Genomic DNA, 20509 nt, shown 5'->3' with positions numbered 1-20509 from the left:
GGCAACTACTGAAGCCCACGAGCACCTAGAGCCCGTGCTCTGCAACAAGAGAAGCCACCACAATAAGAGAAGCCCAAGCACAGCAACGAAGAGTAGCCCCCGCTCACCACAACTAGAGGAAGCCCATGTGTAGCAACAAAGACTCAATGCAGCCAAAAAAGAAAAAAATTAAGATATATTTGAGGAAGAAGGGATGAAGTGATCTGCAAATTCTAGGGATAAAGTGCTGGGAACTCAAGTGAAAAAGGAATTTCTCTGTATAGAAATAAATAGTAATTATAATTACTATTTATAATAAATTCGGTGCCAAAGGCAATCTCCATATTTGTACTATATTAAGCACTTCTAAGATATTGTGCTTATATATTTCCACGTGGACATAGAAAAAAATGTTGTAGAAGTGCACTGCTACTTGCAACAGAGCTAAAATGCACGTGGACTTTGTTAAAAGAAAAATATCTAGCAAGTAATTAAAAAAGAAAAAGATCATTGCAATTTCACCACTCCATAAAATTCAGTCTCCTCTGTTCTCACAGAATAGTCATGGGGTTAGAACTAAAAAGAACAGAATACACAGTATGAAGACTTACCTTCTGCTAAACCTTACTGAACAGGCTCTGCCTTTGTGATTTTTTTTTTTTTTCCTCAAAGGCTTTTGAAATAAGCTTCATTTGGAATAAAGCATAAAAGCCAACTGGGCTGGAAAATATCCACAATGTTCTTGTGATTTTTTTTTTTCTCTTTTCTAAGCTAATAGCCAATCATGTCACATAAAACACTGTTAAGAGCCACCCAGAGGCAAAATTCTTATACCACTGCTGAAATATTCAGTGATTGTTTAGAACATCAAATACCTGTACATTTTAAAGTATTACATAAATGACTAAAGGGCAACACTCTACAAAACCTTCATTTCTACCCTTAGAATATTTATGAAGCTACAGATTGGTTACAGTCACATTTATGAAATGCCTTATTATGCAGTAATCCAATCCCCTCAATTCAGCCCATTAAAAAGATTCAAAACTCATTAAAATTTCTTTGGAAGTTTTTATTTTCAATCATTTGCCTTGTAACAGGGTCCCTAAAAACATTAGTTGTGGAACCTACAGCAAATTTTACAAATGTGGAAATTTATTTCACTGCTTACAACTTTAGCTACATGTACTTTTTTTTTTTTTTTTTTTTTTTTTTTTTGCGGTATGCGGGCCTCTCACTGTTGTGGCCTCTCCCGCTGCGGAGCACAGGCTCCGGACGCGCAGGCCCAGCGGCCATGGCTCACGGGCTTAGTTGCTCCGCGGCATGTGGGATCTTCCCGGACCAGGGCACGAACCGGGGCCCCTGCATCGGCAGGCGGACTCCCAACCACTGCGCCACCAGGGAAGCCCGCTACATGTACTTTTTATAAATTTTTTAGAGCATTTCCTTTTGAGAGTTTTCCTTTTGCACAATTCTACCACTCAAAAAGACCTGCTACTGGGTATCATTTTACTAATTTCTATAACTTTCATTTATTCTTCTACTTAAAAGTTAACATGAAATAATAACAATGACAATAATGAAAAATAACAATACTATAAAATATCCATCTTATGTTTGATTGTACCTATTCTTTATGTACCTTCCACATACAAAAATACACACACACACACTTTTCCCTCTACATTAAATTAAAAGCTATTGAGGACAAGAAAATATTTCTTTTCATTATACTTCTTAGAGACATTCAATAGATATCGTTAAATGACTCCTTGAATTAAGCAGAGTTCTGTCTTCAGTAAGGCTAATACTACTAAAGGGGCAGATAAAATGGTGCACAATAGAGAGATCTCTTCGAAAAGCAGTCACATAATCAACTTGTTATATATATTCATATATAGAATGTTATATACTATAATTGAATATAAAATATATAATTTATGTATATTTACATTTATATATCACATATATGTGATATATATACATACATAGCCTCATCCCTGCACTACAAACTAAGAGGATAGAATTCCATCACATTAGAAAAAATGAGTTTCTTAACTCCTGATTTAGAGCTAATATCTTGATTCACTCTGGATGTACTGTGAAGCCAGTATTAACAGGAATCATGGCTGTCATTGCTAATGCATACATGATTTAACAAGGGTCAACTTTCTATAGATAGGCTCTTTTATATAACTTAATTAGATCTATAATAGACAGGTTACAAACTCTAAATCATGTTGAAATACACAATTAATGATATTTCTTCTTTTTGACTTAGGAATTATGCTGTCCTTAGATGGGACTCGCAAAAAGAACCTTAACAGTCATGTATATATCAGTGGTGCTATTATTAAAGATGAAATGCAAAACTAAACTGGAAATTGACTTATGTGAAGATTTTATACTAAGCAGGTCCACTAATAAGACTCCATGGAGCACTTATCACATTAATACCTTTTGGATTAAGAAGGCTTATAAAAATTACTTTTTTCTCTTTAGATATTAGCCCATTTTTCTTAGTTCATCAACCTTGTTCTTGACATGGTCACTAATACTACATAATACTACATAATGCTACATAAATTTTGGATTATTTAATGCAAGTAGAAATAATTTTTGAATAATGTTTTCTTTTTTTATATGTTTATTTGTTTATTTATTTATTTATTTTTGGCTGTGTTGGGTCTCCATTGCTGTGCACGGGCTTTCTCTGGTTGCGGCGAGCGGGGGCTACTCTTCATTGTGGTGCGCAGGCTTCTCATTGCGGTGGCTTCTCTTGTTGCGGAGCACGGGCTCTAGGGTGCGCGGGCTCAGTAGCTGTGGCTTGTGGTCTCTAGAGCGCAGGGTCAGTAGCTGTGGCACATGGGCTTAGTTGCTCTGCAGCATGTTGGATCTTCCCGGGCCAGGGCTCAAGTCCATGTCCCCTGCATTGTCAGGCGGATTCTTAACCACTGTCCCACCAGGAAAGTCCCTGAATATGTTTTCAAATATAAGAAAACTTTCAATGGCTCCTGAAGTAAAGTGAATAAGACAACTTGGGCCAAATCTGAGATCAAATCTGTCTTGTGATTTTTTGGTCCTCTTTATATGTCTCAAAGAATGTTCAATAAATTATTCTAAAGTAAATGACATTAAGCTCCAAGCACATTCCAAGTAATATAAGATTTTAAATCTATTATTGTTATTTTAATTAATCCTGTGCTGTTAATACAATAAAGTTATTTTAAGTGAACATGCAGGTTTAATATTTGGTTGTATCCAAATGCTCGACAACCTTTTATTTTGTTACAAACAGTACATAAACTTCAATTAATTCAATTAAACATATGTTATTGAATTTGACAAAAAACAATTGAATGAAATTTTTGGTTTTGTATTGGACAGAAGTTATTGTTCTTGTTGAAATTGTGTGTGTGTGTGTATATTTCTATGAGGTTTGTTTTTTGTTGTTTTTGGTTGTTGTTGTTTTGCCTAACAATCATTTCCCTTCATTAATAAGTATTTTCTGCTTTTTCTTTGGGGATCTACCTGACTCCCAATCTAAGTCCATGTTATTTGAATAGAGCTGATCTTAAAACTATCTCCAAGAATGTCACATAGCCCAGGATTAATCAGTATGAGCATTCATAACTCTGGTAGAAGAAGTGGTTCCGAGTACAGATGTGTGACCCAAATTGGTATAATAAAGATTCATACTGATCATTTGTTAGAGCTACTGAGGAAGGTGAATTTTTACCCTGGGGTTTTTAAGCTGCTAGAATGTTTTTTAGCCTGGAGAAGCTAGTGGCTATCTTGCCAGAATTTGGGAACTGAGGATGAAGCAGATACTAAGGAAAGCAGAGATAAGGAAGTGATAAATTCTCAATGACCTGGGTCCAACATACCAGAAACAAGGTGTGATGGACATTAGATACTTTCTTAGTCTATTTCACCTCTCCCCCATTGCTTAATAGCATGTCATTTTGGTGGAATTGACTCCAGACACAATTTGAAGAATGGGTCTTAATTGCCCCATCCCACTAACCTTAATCATACTCTGCAAGCCATAATGACTAGTTCACAGATGGGTATTTAACTCAGAATTAAATGAGTAAGTAAATAGCATTTCCTCTGTCCACAGTGCTTGGTTCAGGATTAGGACAAGGTTCTAACTTGGTCCAATAAGATTAAAGTGTAGGAACTTGGATAAAGATTGAGGGAAAAGAAGTTTTCTTTTCCTCTTGGACATTCAGTGTATCAGTGTGAAACTTGGATCTGCTTCAGGCATTTAACCACCATGAGGAACCTTAACTTTAGGATGAAGCTCATATATGGAGTATGAAGAGAGAAAATCACAGAGAAAAGAAGCCAGAACTGATTTTTGAGTTAAATGAACTAATGAACTAATAAGTTCTTTTAAAAGTTTTCACTTGAGTTTTCTCTTAAATATTCCCCAAAAGTATTCAAATTGATATACTTTTCTTAACCCTGGTCTTTTAGGTTACATAAACCAAGTAATCCCTTAATTTGTTTAAGCCAGTATAGATTGTCCTATGTCACTTGCAAGTAAAATGATACTGAGTAAAGCAAACAATAGTTTGGGCTTCAGACATAACCAGAAACCTCCCAACTGGGTCACAGATAGATGATGATAGATGATAGATAGATAGATGATGGATAGATAGATAGATAGAAATTGTAGATAGACAGTTTTAAGCACACTGGTATATTGGCTATATTCTTTCCTTCCTAGTCTGAGAGGAAAGGGTTGTTTTCAAGTAATATGAGATAAGGTCATTTCTTAAAAGAACTAGAATTTCTGAAAATACTTTTAAAATATGTTATTAAAAGCATTTATATTTTTCATCTTTTTTTTCTCTTTTTTGCGGTACGCGGGCCTCTCACAGTTGTGGCCTCTCCCGTTGCGGAGCACAGGCTCCGGACGCGCAGGCTCAGCGGCCGTGGCTCACGGGCCCAGCCGCTCCGCAGCATGTGGGACCCTCGCGGACCGGGATACGAACCCGTGTCCCCTGAATCGGCAGGCGGACTCTCAACCACTGCGCCACCAGGGAAGCCCTAGCGCCTTTTTAATCAGTTTTTCCTATGACTATTGATTTGGCTCTGCTTTTGAGTTTTTCTCTATATCTTCCATATTTTCTGCTCAATCTCAAATGCATTCTTTTTATCTCTCTTATTTAGATGTTTTTATTTCTTTTACTATGTCTCTATAAATTCTCTAAGTCCTTCTACTTTTACTTCTCTGTTTCTTTGTCTGTTTCTATTGATGGCTTAATATAATGGTTATTTTTGCTTAACTCTAGTGATAACCTAAAATACCTGAATCTTAATGATAATTGTAATTTTACTAACACTTTATGAGTACAAAATTGGAAAAAATCCCATCCCAATACATAGTTATTTCAGTTGAATTAATTTGACCATTAGTTTATTCAGTGAAGTATTAAGTGTAATTTAAGTATAAATTATTAAGTATAATAATTTATACTTATAAAATTATAATTTATACTTATTATAAAGTATATAAGTATAATTATTATACTGCCTGCCTCTGTGTTAAGTACAGATAAATTGAAAAGCAATGCTTTTCTGTCTTTACAGCATCATAATCCAGGTTCATAAAATATACTATTAAAATAAAGTCTGGGAATGTGTTCTGTGGTATGTATACAGTGCGATGGAAGCACCCAAGAGAAGCACCACTAACCAGAACTTAAGTGGTCAGGGAAGATTCTAGGAGGAACTGCTCCTGTACAAGCTGAAATCTGATAAAGAAGGAGGAGCTGTCCAAGAGGAAGAATAGAGTGTGAAGAAAAAACATCCAAGGTAAAGAGATGAACGTATGCAAATGCCTTAAAGCGGGGTCCCCAACCCCGGGGCCGTGGACCACTGTCGGTCTGGTCCGCTGCTTGTTAGGAACCGGGTCGCACAGCAGGAGGTGAGCGGTGGGTGGGCGAGCGAGTGAAACATCATCTTCTGCTCCCCGTCGCTCTCATTAACGCCTGAACCGCCCCTCAACCCCCCTTCCCCCTCCCATGGAAAAATTGTCTCCCATGAAACTGGTCCCTGGTGCCAAAAAGGTTGGAGACCACTGCCTTTACAGTTAAGATAATGTTTAAAGAGTAAATGCATGTGTGAGGATTGATTGGGAGATGGTAGCAGTTTAAAAATAGTGACCTAGAAAACTCTTGCCTATCTTAGTTTTTTCTGTACCATATACAGTCCACAGTCGACTCAATTACACAAGGATTGATTTTTCAATTTCTTGTCCATTTGTGTAGTCCCTTTGCTTTTTGCTATCACTCTATTTACTTTTGAACTACTTTTTCTGTCTCTCTTCCACAACCTCTAGCCCTTCTTTTTTGCAACACCTCACTGTTCAATACTTAATCTCTCACCATTGCCAAGAGAGGACACTATGACCTGATATATATTCTAAACTTTAATAGTGTTTCAAGTACTCCTGACTTTTTATAACCCATTAGTATCTACGTGTATATAATTTACCTATGAAAATTCAGTTCACCTGCATGATATTATGCATTTTTTTTCAACTGATGCCCTTCGCTTCATTTGTACGTTTGCGTGGAGTTTCCTGGGCACAACAGGATGCCTAGTAAAATCTCCCTTTGACTTGCAATCTAGAATATACCATATACATAACAGGAAGTAATCATGCCCCCAGCTGCCCCAGAAGCTAAGAAGATAAATTGATAGCTACTAGGTGCACCCATCTACCGCTGGCTATGTGTGGTGGCTGCTAAGGCTCATAGCTTCCCCTCTCTCCAGAGAACTGCTTATGCCGTAACACCTAACAGCCAGCAGCCAGTGACTGACTCTCATGGGGTTACAAAAGGCAGAGCATCTTCTCAAGATGGCCCAACTTGTAGTGCAATTTCTATCCCAGGGCATGACATTGCTTAATTTTCTTCTCCTGTTTTCTCCTATCCTCTGCTTATATTGAAAGCACTTCTCAATAAATTCTTTCACAAAAGCCTCTTCCCTAACCTCTGCTTCTAGAGAACCTGACCTGAGACAGCACCCACACACTGTCTTGGGAGACTGGGCCAGAAGTGTGTGACAATTTGGCATGCCGAGCTCCTAAATGTTGACCTTGAAAAAGCACCTACACAGCTTGCAGGCACCAGATGCATATCTAAATATATAGAGAAAGCACACAATGTTTTAATAATATAAAGAGTTTTTTAAAAATGAACACAAATGAGGCTTTTAGTATATCCTGTTCTTGTCCACTTTTACTTTATGGGAAGTCCTGGGGACAATGTGTTCCAATGTGACTGTGAGATATGGATCTTTGTGGCATAATCTATTCCCCTCTGGCAAGTCCTATAAAGCGTGACTAAATACCCCAGAAATGCTTTTTTAAATTCTATGTAAACTCTGGCCTCACTGAGACAACTACCTTAACTTTCAGCCACAGGTCTAGGTGGCCCGGGTGGATGAACCGCCTCCAAAGTTTTGTGTTTTTTTACTTTCTTTTTCTAATACGACCCCAACCCTCCTTTTTAGCCTGTTGAGGCATCACAAACCCTGACTCCATGAGATAATCTTGTGGATTCAATTTTCTGCTAACAATCACATGAACTTGGAAATGCAACCCTGGTTAATATTATAACTGCAGTCCTGCAAGATCCCAAAGAAAAGGACCCAGCTAAGCCATGTCCAAACGTCTGATACACAGAAAAGATGAGATTTTTTTAAAGTGTGCTGTTTTAAGCCATGTCATTTGTGGTAATTCTGTTATACAGCAACAGTTAACTAATAATCTTTCCACACAGAAGAAAAATTATTTATACGTATCTTCTCTCTTTGCAATTCTGAATGAAAAGAGCACTTCTTTCCAAATATTCCCAACAAAATTCTTCAGGCTGGATTAAATCAAGTGCCCACTGATGAACTAATCACTTTGAACTTTGATTTACAAGGTCTGGGACACATATCAAAGCCAAGAGGTATGACTGTTGATAAAATTGGAAGGTCACTTCCTGAAAGGAAAAGAGGGACTGTGATGTCAGAAGAAGGAATTTTTGCCAGCAAAAGGAGATGTCCACCATTGCAGAATTATATCACAAATCCTACTCTCTACTCAAAAGTGACCCAAACTAGCATGGTAAGTGGATGTGGCAGGTAAATCTAACTTACACTTTGTAAATAATCAAAGGTAAATTTTTAAGGATTATAATAACAGAAAAACTGAACCCCTTGAAGAGTATTCATTGACATGTGACTATGAAATATTAAAATATAATCAAAGATGAGAAAGAAAGTTTCAAATTAAAAAAATTTAAATTCTCTGGAGACTCTAATTAGATCATTAGATCTAAGATGATGACAAAGTAGCAAAGATATTCATGTCACAGGTATTTTCTTTGGGTTTAGCTTTCTGTGTTGGTCCTAGAGCATTCACCAATGAGGATAAAGTTCCTGAATTTCCAATTTTTTATTAATAGATTGTTTTATAAGTGCTGATAGCAAAAGCACAGGCTATCATTACAATCACTCTCTCATGAATTGTATCCAAACATTCGCATTTGTGATGATTTATAACTATGGATAGATATGGTTATTTGAACCTATCCTTATGTTCTTTGAAGATATTTTTAAAATTGTTTCCAGCTATCATTGGGTTTGCTTGTGGAACTAAAGAAAAATGTGTCTTTGGAGGAAGAACAAGAATCTGACTGAATGCAGAATATTCATTCTAACTATACTATATCACTCACATCGTACCTAATTCAGAGCCCTTCAAAGCACAAGCAGCCAAGAGGCAAGAACAGTCCCCAGTTCATTTATATTCCCTCTATTTCCAACCAATAACAAGAAAAAATTGGCTGGGAAACTCCCCCTCGTTATAGAAAAGCAAACCGATTTGAAAAACATTTAGATGATATACCTCAGTGGCAAATTTTGTCTCTTCATTAAGGAACTAATGATTATGTCCATGCGGCTTCATTTATTACTTTATAAAATGTTACCTTGCCGTTATGTGTAGTGGTGAACAGTGTGTTGTAGACTCTTAAAGTATAACCCCCAGAATTTGAGGACTAGCTTGGAAAATATCACTTTATCACTAAAAGGATAGCTAGTAAGTTAATTTAATAAGCCAAATAAAATATGGAATCTAATAAATAGTCTGATTAAAATATCTCTTAAGTGTCATTAAGTAACTTGATGTGATGTGAGTCCCAAGATACCATCCAAAAGACAAATAGTTACTAAGAGAGTAGATGATTTATTTTGTGGCATGAGATGAGGGCAGCATTTCATATAAAGGCTAAAAGGAAGGAGCACATGAAATAAACTTTGTTCAGTATGATCCAGGATATAAATTGTGTAACTGGTCAATGTGAGTGAAAGAACACTGGAAACACAGAAGTATGTAAAAGGAAAAGAGAAAAGTCACATTTACCCATTTGATAAAAGTCTCAAAGAAAAGACTATAATTATAACACTAGATCTAAGATAATGATGGAGTTACCAAGATCTGCATGGCATAACTATATTCTCTGGATAGGTATGTTGCAGCAAAAGATGTATCAAATATCCTTCATGACTACTATATCTCTTTGCTCTGATTATGGTCAAGCCAATTTTACTGGTCTAAGGCAAGCAATCGAAAAGTAACTGAACAACTTGTATTAAGTAGAGTTTTCTGCTGACCTGAACATTCTGAGTCTAAAAATATGAGGACCTGAACTTGAGCCTAGAGTCTCCCTGTCAAGGTACAGATATAAGACCCCACTGAGAGAGGCTGCTAATACGTTTCTCTCTTTGTCTCTTTACCATATGTTTCTTAATTACAAATTATGAGTATGAAAGTTTAAGTGCTTTAAAAACATTTTCAACAAATTTATTTCTACAGCTCAAATATTATAGTGTTTTTTCATGCAATAATAGTCCCAAACTGTACTAACTGGACATTTACTGCAAAGAAGGCCAATTCATATGAGTATAACAGAAGCTAATGAAAGGATATTGAAATAACAGAGCCACAGAAAAGTAACAAATTTTTAAATTAACATGTTAAAATTGAGACAAGCCCTGTCATACATTCTTAGTTTTTGATGAAGACATTTTATCAACTGTTATACAGATTGCATTTTTATACCAAACTTTGCTGGAGACCAATAAATTGTCAATAAACCTCAGAATATCAATGATTCCTTCTAGCTCTGACCCTGTTTAACCTGAGCATTAATAGAACATAACTTGATATTAACTTAGCAAAGATACTTTATTTAAACCAAATTTGATTTTATTTCCTTAGCCCCATGATCATAATGCTATCGAAAAATTGTGCTAAGGTTTATGAGAAATGTGCTTGCATCTAGAAAACGACATCCAATTATAACACAAGTTACGTTCATCTACCTCTCCCCTAGTTAAACCATGAGAGAAAAGAAAACAACATTCACATCTTTCTTATTTATTTGACGATTCACTTTTCTAATCCAATTTCTAAGCTCCAGACCTCAGAACACTTTGTTTGTAACCACAGATGGGGAGCAGTCAAATCTTTTTAAACTATAAAAACAGTCATAGAATTGGGTGAAAAAAAGTTGGTTAGCTAGAAGCCAGAAGAAATAAGGCCTGCCTGACAGTATCCAAAGTCAAAGAAAATCTGATTTAAACCAACAAAAACGGGATCAGGAATCAAGAAATATAAGAAGTTCACAAATGCAAGTTGGAAGTAAGTTTGGCCTATGCAGCAGAAAGAGGACTCAGTGGGAAAAGCCACTGCTGTGAAGGGCCCCAAAGTCAGGGGTCTGTGAGCAAGTTATTAAATTTTTCTTAATCTAAGTGTCCTCCTGAGTTAAATAAAAGCTGTCATATCATGAGGTATGATAGCTACCTCATAAAGACAAAATGCTGCAAAAACTAACTTGAGTAATAAACATAAAACACTTAGTTGTGTCTAGTACATAAACGGGCTGGTAGATGAGGGTTGTTAACAAAAGGATTACCCATTTTAACTAAAACATACAAGGAGATGTAACATCTAAGTGGTTTCAGTTAATGTCTATAAAGTGATCAATTGACTTTCAGTTATGAACCAGAAAAACCTTCAGAAGCAGCTGAAGGGAGACTGAAGAGTTTGAAAATCAGGTCATAGGGTCCTGGACAGGAACCAAAAACAAATTGGAGGCACTGTCTAGGGCAGGCCCTTGTTGACACTGAATACAGTGTTAGTTAATAATTCTGCAGAGCTAGAATGGATAAGCTTGATTCTGCCACTTTTCTATAATGTCAACATCTACAGATAGCAGGAATTTTAAAGCTCGACTTGGCCTTCTGTGTCGCTGCAGGAATGCACTTGGAGAAATACTCAAGTTGATTTAATGAGAACTTTCTATAGGCTTTTTAATTTAATTTCCTAACTCTCTACTGCTACATTTATTCTTGGAAGATACAGTTATTTGCTATTCTAATGTATCCTTAAAGAAAATATCATTCAATTAATCACATATACATAAAGTATAAAAGAGCATTATAGAATATCTGACAGAGTTCTGAAGTCTATAGAAAGGGCTTTGTCTCACTTATGTCTTTATAGATTTTTTTTTAAAGATTGATGCTGAGATTCAATATGTGAAAAAGTCCGATGTTCAAATATTATTACAGAACTATAAGCATGAAACCCATTCATTTTCATCACTTAGTAAATATTCATTGAGCATCTGCTACATGTATGTAACATTACTGGGACACATGGAGAATTATGAGGTAGTTATAGTTTCTAGAGACACAAAGCACTTTTCCTATTTATGCAGCCCCTTAATTATTTCTACAAGCCACAACCAAGCTGTTGGTCTCTGCTTGCCTTATTCATCATTCATTGATTTGTGTAGGTGATGATAAAAATAGAAAATGTCAAATTTAGTAGAACTTAAAATTATGAAAATGTCATTTAACAATGGTACTACAAGAACAAAAGAATAGTGATTGTCAAATGTGGATCACAGAAGGCTTTCAGTGAAGTAGATGAAGACCTAAGAGTATGATTCTATTACAACAAACTAAAATGCAGCTCCTTAGACAGCAAGCCCCCACTCCTCACTAGTTATATCTGTTACCCAAGCCTACAGTTAACCTTTGACATGCGGGAACAGAGAAAACCTTAGATTGTAACCTTCTTTTATGTATATTCATAGCACTAGCATGAATATAGATATTGCCAAATGCAATTTAACTTTCAGGGTCATACAAGTTAACATTGATTCATTTCTCAGTATTTGATAATTTAGAAATATCCTTGAGTTTCCAGCCCATGTAAACATTTACAAAGCTTTTAACGTAGTGTCCAAGATAGTTTATTTGAACTACAAGGATATTAAAAAGGGATCATCAAATATTTGCATTAGCTAAATGAAATTAATCCCCAAAGGCAATTATATCCTAATTGACATCCTAATAGGTGTGATAATCAGAATGTTAAAAAATAATTTCTATAGAATCAGTAAACCAATTTTACACATGAAAAGACTATATTTTAGGGAACATTTTAGCTCCTCATAGATTGATGTATTCGTATCTTTGAATTTGTGTCTCTCCATTTTCTATTTTTTTAAAAAAAGAACTAAAAGTGAAAAAAAAATGACATGATCAAAGCCCATTTCTGTGTCACCGGAGGGCTCACATTATAATGCTACTGATTTCTAGCCTCATCAAATTTCAGTAAGTACCATTTTGACAACCCCAAACACTGTGTGCTCGGGGGCGAGCACTCTTTCGCCTTGGGGTTTTTAGAGAAATGGCCTGCTGCTCTTTTCTGGGAAGCACATGTTCTCCAAAGGTAGTAAGGTGGGGGGCACAGCAAACTGCCTAGAGGATGGCCAAGGATTATATCCAATTTGATAGCATATATAGAAATTGTAGCATGTTTTTCAGTTATTCCAGATGCCTTTTGAAAACCATGCTTATCAAGTAGGTTATTAATAAAGCAAATGAGACCAACCTTATGGGCTGAAACGGCTCAGGCCTGTAATACTGCGCTGTTCCAGAGGTGTAGAGCAATTGAAAGAGTTCTATTTTAAAAGTGCCCACATGCGTAGGAGATGTTTCTGGAGAGTGGGTAAAGGAAGAAGGAAAGGGAGAAGATAAATCAGAGGACAATCTAACAGTCATAAATTTTTCTTGTTTTCATGTTTTATTCTAATGAAAAAAATGGATTTTTGTGCTTCCCGAGACAGTAGACTACTATTACATTTCATGTTTCCCAACTAGAATGCAAACGTCGTAACGGCAAGTATTCTGTACCAGTCTGATATGCTTTCAAATCCACTGGTTTATGACGTAGGGGAAGTTGTTTTAATCCACTTGTTTATGGCAAAGACCGAAAAAAAGTTGTTAAACTTATTTTGATACAAGAATGAAGGAAGCTGTGTCAGGATGTCATCATCTCATCTGCTGTGGTTGATAAGCCCTCAGAGCTCAGCTGCTGAGGGCCTCAGCTGGGAGCTTGTAAGCAAGAATGCGTGGAGAAGCAAGCAAGACAAGGGAAGGATTAGACAGGCCATGAATACCGCGAGTTTGTGAGGCCTCTGCGAGAGTTTGTGAGGCCTCTGCGAGAGTTTGCGAGGCATATCCGAGAGTTTGTGAGGCCTCTGCGAGAGTTTGCGAGGCATATCCGAGAGTTTGCGAGGCATATCCGAGAGTTTGCGAGGCATATCCGAGAGTTTGTGAGGCATATCCGAGAGTTTGTGAGGCCTCTGCGAGAGTTTGCGAGGCGTATCCGAGAGTTTGTGAGGCCTCTGCGAGAGTTTGTGAGGCCTCTGCGAGAGTTTGTGAGGCCTCTGCGAGAGTTTGCGAGGCGTATCCGAGAGTTTGTGAGGCCTCTGCGAGAGTTTGTGAGGCCTCTGCGAGAGTTTGCGAGGCATATCCGAGAGTTTGTGAGGACTCTCCGAGAGTTTGCGAGGCATATCCGAGAGTTTGTGAGGCCTCTCCGAGAGGTTTGTGAGGCCTCGCCGAGAGTTTGTGAGGCCTCGCCGAGAGGTTTGTGAGGCCTCGCCGAGAGTTTGTGAGGCCTATCCGAGAGTTTGTGAGGACTCGCCGAGAGTTTGCGAGGCGTATCCGAGAGTTTGTGAGGACTCTCCGAGAGTTTGCGAGGCATATCCGAGAGTTTGTGAGGCGGCCTCTCCGAGAGTTTGTGAGGCGGCCTCTCCGAGAGTTTGTGAGGCGGCCTCTCCGAGAGTTTGTGAGGCGGCCTCGCCGAGAGTTTGTGAGGAGGCCTCGCCGAGAGTTTGTGAGGAGGCCTCGCCGAGAGATTGTGAGGCCTCGCCGAGAGTTTGTGAGGCCTCTCCGAGAGGTTTGTGAGGCCTCGCCGAGAGTTTGTGAGGACTCGCCGAGAGTTTGTGAGGCCTATCCGAGAGTTTGTGAGGCCTATCCGAGAGTTTCAGGTTCCCTCTGGACAAAGCTACCCTTTGCTGATCTCGCTCTCCGAAGACCTTCGGACATTAGCTACTGCCATGATAAAGGTGACTTCTTTATTGGCAGTGAGGACAAACCTGGCAGCAGCCTCCTCCGTCCCAAGGAGATCAGCCTGCCAGTCAACACGGGCGCCCTCGTTCCCTAGCAACGTGCTCCAGCAACAAGGCACTTTTATTTTTGCGCTGCAGCTGATGTCAGCTCTCCACTGGCCAAGCTGACGCTCTCAAGAAGCCAAAATTCGCAGAAAAGGTACATCTCAACTAAATCTGGACTTATTCCTTTCATGTCCCCTTGCATGGAACAATAGAGTAATTCATTTTTCATTTGTTTGGAGTATGTTATTTCTTTATTGGCTTATTAAGAGACATTACCCTGTATGCTATTGACTTGTGAAATTCCTGCAGTGAACTTATGTTAAATATACTACTTGGCAAAAACAATTCTCTGAGCATAATTTGCCCACCCCCTCCCCTAAACACTATAGCAGGGGATTTTTGACTATTTGGTTTATGCATATAGCCACAGTTCTAAGAGGAGTGCCTGGTACATAGAAGATGTTCAGTAAATATTTGTTAAATGGACAATTAAATTTTCCATCATATTTTCCATGGTTGAATATTTCCCTTCTGGCATAACAGTAGGTATAAGAAAGATGAATCGTAATACGAGTGGAATATTGTGACATGATCATGTACATAGGCATAGACTATGTCTCAATTCAGCTAAGTTTAAAAAAAAATACACATAACGTTAGTCACAAAGAGATTCAGATTACAAACATGATTTAATACAATTATATCATCACACTAAAAGTTTTTTTAACCAACAATAGGGCAATAGTACCATTGCAGTTTTAGTTGTATGTAACTAGAAAGTCATGACATTTCCTCCTCAGAACTTGAGATACCATAAATATATTCATGAATCTTGAAAAATAATTTGTTTTCCTTATTTTCGATATTATAAACTGTGTCTCTGTGGCATCTGTGATAAGCTGAAATAATGACCCCCAAAGAGATTTTTAGATCCTAATCCCTGGAGCCTATGAATGTTACCTTAAAAAGAGATTAAGGTACTTGAGTTGCAGAGATTACCCTGGGTTATCCAGGTGGGTTTAAATATAATCAAGTGTCCTTATAAGAGGAAAACAAAGGGAGATATTCCTTATAAGAGGAACACAGAGAGAAGAAAAGGTAATGAGATGACCTCAGCAGAAGGAGAGAGATTTGAAGACACCATGCTGCTGGCTTTGAAGATGGAGGAAGGGTCCACAAGCCAAGGAATGCGAAGAATATAGCTGCTGAAGCTGGAAAAAGCAAGGCAGAGGATTCTCCTCTAGAGCTTCCCAAGGGACCATAGCCCTGCTGACACATTGATTTAGGCCCATTGGAACTAATTTTGACTTCTGCCTTCCAGTACTGTAAGAAAATAGATATGTATTGTTTTAATGCACCAAGGTTGAGGTAATTTGTTATAGCAATTCTAGCAAACCAGTACAGTACCTGTCAAGATAGTTCGGGCAACTCTCATAGGGTAAATCTATGAAGAAACTTAAAAGAGGTCAAATATTAACCAAAAAGATTGCAAGTAGTGAATTCTTGAAATCAAAGGGCAAAACAAATTTGAACTGTATTTCCTAAAGGAACACTGGATTCACCAGTGACAGATTTATCATTAAATGAGTCAGAGAATAAACTGTATCTCAAAATCAGTAAGATAATTTTAATTGTTCTTTAATTAAAGTGAAAAATATCCTTCAGGTCCTAAATGTTTATGTATTGAAAGACCCAATTATTCAAGAATCCTAGTATAAGTAATAAGTATAGTATCTAATAATAAGTATCTAATAATATACAGTCACAAATCTTAAGATATGAGTATTGAATAGGTATAATATATAGTTAAAATGCATCATAAATTTAAGTCAAAATAATATTTTACTACTGTCAATATTAAACTTTGTGCAGAAATATAGAATTTTAGATCCAGGAAAGACATTAGTAAATGTCTTCCAAATAATTATACAGGTTTCAACATAATATGCCAACTCTGACATTAAGGCTGCCAAGAGTATTGTACTGAGGAAAATTGTGATACTTGTTCTTGTTTTGGAGAGAAATAATGACGTTCCATGGCCAGCTGTGGGCAAGATTGATGCAATATTCTCCATGTATGTGTTGACCTAGGTCTAGTTCAACCACTTTTTTTTTTTTTCAGATTTGACTAAGACATAGAATAAGAGTTTGAAGCACGGACTAAGTCATCAAGTGAATTCAGGAGGTAAGTCAGCAGCAGTGATGGAATCTTAACCTTGGTCTCCTAAAATAAATGTTTTTCTACTTAGACTTGAAAATAACTTTAGTTGGAAAATTCAGATAATTGATACTTTTATAAGAACTGTCCTGAGTTCTGAACTCATTTTCCTTTGCTTCATGATAATGTTCCCTATATCAAGTAGAGTCATTCTACCTTACTATGAATACGTTACGTTAAAAACAAGCACGTTCATCCCTGTGGGCCATTAAATGGCATCCTTATGCTTCTGAAATTCACCAAATGAGTGGATAAAAATGTAAAAGTATTAAATAACACCAATCAAACAACCAAAGATGATAAATATATTTTTCCTGTTAAGATTACAAATGTTTTACAACAAAGGGGAAAAAAAAGAAAAAAATATTCATACATAAGAAAGATGCTAAGAAATTTTATAAGTATCATGTTGTGTTTTTAAATAATCTAAATGTTATTACCTCTACTTTTAAGATAGATCATGGCTTTAACATGCAAAAATTATGTCCACAGAAGGGGATAGATATTCCTGGTGAAGCTAAACCTTGTTATCCAGTCATATTTACTGAGCCTCTTCTTGTTTATTCAAGCCAGACTAACAGCAGAAGAAGGTTTGAAAATTAAAGATTGCCTTTGTGACATAGTCACCAGATTTTGAAAATTTGGAAATCAATGAACTTTATTATTAGTGTTTTTGCTTTTCAATTAAGCAGATAATAAAAGTGGGCATGTCTGCCTCACACAACACAAGATCAATAAATGACACCCAGAGCAATTAATTCTGCCTTCACATGTTGGTCTTGGCTATGAGAGACTCTGCACTCTTGATTAAGGATATAGATGTCCTAGTTGGCCTTATGTAATGACTGATCAATGATGAATACAAAGCTCTGAATATCACAGGACAGTGATTTCTGAACAATGTTTCCTATCTTCTGTTCATTGTACTCACTCTGAAGACAGTAAAGCTGGAGAAGAGTTTAATCTGGAAAACAAAATGGCATAAAACAATAGGGTGTGAAAACTGAGAATAGTAAAATTGAGTCCACTTTCTGTGCCAAAGTTAATGCAGCATAGAATATCCTAGACTGATTGAAAGATCTGTAAATCAATGCACTTTATTAACAGTCTCTCTTTTTCAATTCATCAGCTAATAAATGTAACACAAGAACATAATTTTTTTCCTTTTTTTCTGCTCTAGCTCCCTCAGAGCAGTTGTATACCAGGGGTCTTAAAGAGCCTCAATTATTTATACAACCAGATTTTGCACTTTCAATTCATGAACTGGTTGAACCCTAGGTTAACTTCTTAGTAATATTAAAATTGATATACGTCTAAGCTAGAATTGTCTTTATTAACTCCACATCACAGCCTCATAAGAGCACTGAGCAAAGTTGAGAGTGGTGTGCAGTTTTCTGGGAAATCTCCAATGCTGAGAACAGGAAGAGTGGTAGCATTCAGCTGGGTTCACAGGGTAGAGGCCTGTCAGAAAGAGGAAACTACAGGAGAGAAAGGAATGGAGTTGGTACTGAGAGGAGTGTGTCAGAGATGCTAAGTTGATGATCTGACTCAAGCAAAACACCCACACTGGGGACGGGATATCAGGTTCCAAGCAAACTTGCATTAACAATGAATTCCTTATTTCTCCCGTGCTTGAATTGTGATCTTTCCACAAGATTCTCTTCTCATTTCTTTTAGTGATCTCATCCATCCCAATAACTTCAACCATCCCCCTTTCATAGCTGCCTAAATTTATTGCACAGTGGTTCTGAGTTACACAGAGATGGATCTGAATCTTGGCATGTCAGCTTACTAAAATGAACCTGTTGCAATTTAACAAAACTCTCTTATCTATAAAATGGGTATAGTATTGGTTTTAATCATTTAAGTGTATTGTGAGAATGAAATAGGATAGTGAATTTAAAATGTTTAACAAAATGTTGGCCAGAGTAAGTACTCAGTAAATATTGAAAATTTTAGTAATAATTCCTATGCAAATTAGCTCTTATATTTCCATTTAGATCAACACACTGATTCATCCCTTTATTAGTTTAAGTTTAAATGTCTACAATTGCTTTTCCTTTTTGGTAGTTTTTTTTTTTATCCTTCTCTATGGTCAGTATTTGAACAATGGAAAATTCAGAAAGGGAAAAGAAGGCATCATTAATCTCACTATACCATTTTCTGTGAAGGTTTCACATAGTTTAGTTTTTAATTATATAATCTGCCTAATTATAATATTTCCTTCATTGTTAAATAACTACATAAACATAGTTTTAATGGTTTCATGTTATTATTTCATGTAAACGTACTAGAATTTATTTAAGTAATTATTCTGTTTTCATTATTTAAAGAGTACTGTAATGATTGTATGTAAGAACTTTTCTGTTTTTAGGGTTCTGTGAAATTTTTTCTTCCTCTTAATATAAGTTCCTTGAATTGATATTTCTGAGACAAAGCCAATGAGCTTATACATGATATCTCTCTTTTTATTTTAAGAAAATTCCTTTCCCCAAAGTTTGGAGCAATACCCATTCTTAGCCATCATACATTCTACTTACTCTCACATTTGCTGGGTCACACTTTTTTAAAGTCTTTGATAATTTGATAATGATGAAACTGCTTTATATTTCATATCCCTCACTTCAGTTTTGTCTCTCAACCTATCCAGCTTACCACTGCCAGATTAGTATTCATTAATCTCTGTTTATATAAGTTTCTTCCTGCACAAAATATTCAATAACTCCCCGTCACCTTCCAACTCTTTATCCTAGAATTGAGTATTTGAAGTTCCAACTCTTTATCCTAGAATTGAGTATTTCACAGTGCAATCATAACTATTTTTCATCTTACCTTCTTATTTATCCACCTAAAATGCTAATTTCACCCTCCTTTGGGACTGACCTTTAAGGCTCATTCTGTATACTCTGATGAATCTCGTATTGATATGAACTCTCTTCAGAGCTCCAGTTCTTATATTTTTCTTATCATTAACTTGGATGTTCAAAGGCACCATAACCCAGCACATTCAAAATAGAACTAACTAAAACATATTCTTCCCACATTCTTTTTCATTTCTTAACATGGCAACACCACCCACACAGTTGCTCAGGTCAGAAAACTTCTTCATAAAATCCACAGCAAGCCTGTTGTCTCTGCACAATGTGTCTCAAGTCCTAGTTTGTGTCTCCATGCCCAATGCAACCACCTAGTCCAAGCTACCTACATCCCTCTCTGGATAATGCTGCAGCCTGTTACTACATCATCCTAATTCCATGCTTTACCTTCTCCCTCTTATTCTCCTCATATTGAGTCATTTGTAGTGAGGTGGATGGACCTAGAGTCTGTCATACAGAGTGAAGTAAATCAGAAAGAGAAAACAAATACCATATGCTAACACATATATATGGAATCTAAAAAAATGGTACTGATGAACCTAGTGGCAGGGCAGGAATAGAGACAAGCATAGAGAACAGACTTGTGGACACAGGGTGGGAAGAAGGGGAGGGTGGGACAAATTGAGAGAGTAGCATGGACATATATACACTACCATGTGTAAAATAGATGGCTAGTGGGAAGCTGCTATATAGCACAGAGAGATGAGCTCGGTGCTCTGTGACCACCTAGAGGGGTGGGATAGGGAGGGAGGGAGGGAGACTCAGGAAGGAGGGGATATACGTATACACAGAACTGATTCACTTTGTTGTACAGCAGAAACTAACACACCATTGTAAAGCAATTATAATCCAATATAGTTGTTAAAAAAAATAAAATGTTAGCACAGTTTTAT

At 36.9% G+C, this 20509-nt stretch overlaps 1 long non-coding RNA gene across 1 annotated transcript in view; it reads right to left on the bottom strand.

Moving 5' to 3' along the window:
- Nucleotides 1-20509, bottom strand: part of LOC136792876 (uncharacterized) — a 36816-nt gene that overhangs the window by 4212 nt on the left and 12095 nt on the right. Inside the window, exon 2 of the long non-coding RNA XR_010837430.1 lies at nucleotides 12956-13061. This is a non-coding gene — a long non-coding RNA (uncharacterized lncRNA). The remainder of the gene's footprint in view (nucleotides 1-12955; nucleotides 13062-20509) is intronic.

This window comes from Kogia breviceps, chromosome 17 (assembly GCF_026419965.1).
Source record: "Kogia breviceps isolate mKogBre1 chromosome 17, mKogBre1 haplotype 1, whole genome shotgun sequence".
Lineage (NCBI taxonomy): Eukaryota > Metazoa > Chordata > Mammalia > Artiodactyla > Physeteridae > Kogia > Kogia breviceps.
This window is presented reverse-complemented; position numbering and strand designations above follow the sequence as displayed.